We start from the raw sequence: 1,871 nt of genomic DNA on the forward strand, positions 1-1,871 counted from the left end.
GGGGGTTGAAAAGTGACTCCCGATCCTGCGTGGTTTTTATATATGCCCCCCCACCTTTGATATGTATATCGGATTTTTATTTCTAAATACAAAAGCAAGGTGCCTTTTAAACTCTGTCCCCCCTGCTGCCCGCTGTGGGGACATCTTCCTCAATGACAACACGGAGGGCGCAAGCCTGGGCCACCGGCGGGTTGACCCCGCCCGCCCTCTCCACCCCGCCCCTTCCCCCTATTCAGGGGAACGAGGGCCTGCCTTTCAGCCGGATTCCGGTTACATGTGTACATGGCTGATAAAATATTCCACTTCACCCCTCTCCCCGTGGGACCTGCCGTCTTACGGGAAAAGGGTTTGTATGACAGCAGCCGCGACAGCCTGCGTGTCGCCTGGAAACCGCGTGGGGGTGGGGTGACTGTCACTCGGGCTCCTCTTTATTCTGATTCCCTCTTCTGGTTCTAACAACGCATCGCTGGGGAGAGAAGCCGGGGCCTCCTCCACGGGCTCCCCGAGGCCCAGGTGGTCGCCCTCCCATCCTTGAGGGATGTGACCAAGGTCCCAGTGTTCGCTGCCTGGCAACACCCACCCCCCGTGGACCTCACCTGGGGTCACCGGGACAGGCAGAGGTCGGCTGTGGGTGCTGAATGAGCCCACTGCCCTTGGGCACCCTCAGACGGCGGGGCCAGAGCAGGATCTGGGTGGGGGGACGTCCCAGAGAAACAAACTGGCACATGGACACAGCCCAGCTGGTGGGAGGCAGGGCTGGGCGAGTCCGTGGAGGGGGCGGGGTGTCACGGCTGCTGAGGTCCTCGCGGAGGAAGGAGACAGCGGTCTGGGGTTCTACCCAGACGTCCCAGAAATGACTCGGGGGGGGATGCCTCCGAAGTGACTCCTGCTTCTCTCCTCCCACTTGGTCCTCTATGTCTGGCTCACTAGTCACTGGAGTTCTTCAAATCCAGAGGCACCTTGCGGGGGGGAGGGGAGCTTACACACAGCGACAGCGGACTTAGCTCCGAGGCCCCGAGAGCAGGGACTTAATGCTCCGCATTGAGCGCTGCCCCCTGTGAGCTCCGCGATGGGCCGGGCACGGCCGGGCTCCAAGGGGCAGAGCCCACACCCTGCGCCAGAAGGAGCTTCGCGTAGGGTGCGGGGCTAATCAGACAGGAATGGACTGAGTAAGTGTCACATGGGCGGTGCGCGGCTTCTGAAAGAGGGGAAGAAGGCGGGGTCCAGGCAGGAAGGCAACAGGCATTTAATAAGCACCCACTAGGTGCCAGGCACCAGGGTGGCAAAGATGAGAGGCCTGGCCTTGGAAGGTTCAAGTTTAGTAGATGTGACCTTTGCATGGAGTTGACCTTTTATTTATTTTAAATAGATTTTTATTGATTTCAGAGAGGAAGGGAGAGAGAGAGAAACATCCATGATGAGAGAATCATTGATCAGCTGCCTCCTGCACGCCCCACACTGAGCGTCGAGCCTGCAACCCGGGCATGTGCCCTTGACTGGAACCGAACCCAGGACCCTTCAGTCCACAGGCCCACGCTCTAGCCACTGAGCCAAACCGGCTAGGGCTGGAGGTGACCTTCTAGAAGGAGGGCATCAAGGGGGGAGGTTGTTGGCCCTCATGGGCAAGTACCCACGTGCCCACAAGACCCCTGCAGCCTGGCTGGTGGCTCGGCAGGGGCGGTGAGAGAGCCTTTTCCAAACAAAGGTGACTTACAGCCCGGTCGCTCCTTGGCCGGGAGATTAGCCCAACCTAGCAGCCCTGGGGCCGCGTGGAAGGAAACGCAGACGAGAGAACTGGGATGATTCATCCCGTCATCTGTCACCTGTCCGCTGTGCCGCCGTCGCCAGCCTCGTGGTCCTCAAGACAGGAA

This window comes from Cnephaeus nilssonii, assembly GCF_951640355.1.
Source record: "Cnephaeus nilssonii genome assembly, chromosome: 22".
In the NCBI taxonomy this organism is placed as follows: domain Eukaryota; kingdom Metazoa; phylum Chordata; class Mammalia; order Chiroptera; family Vespertilionidae; genus Cnephaeus; species Cnephaeus nilssonii.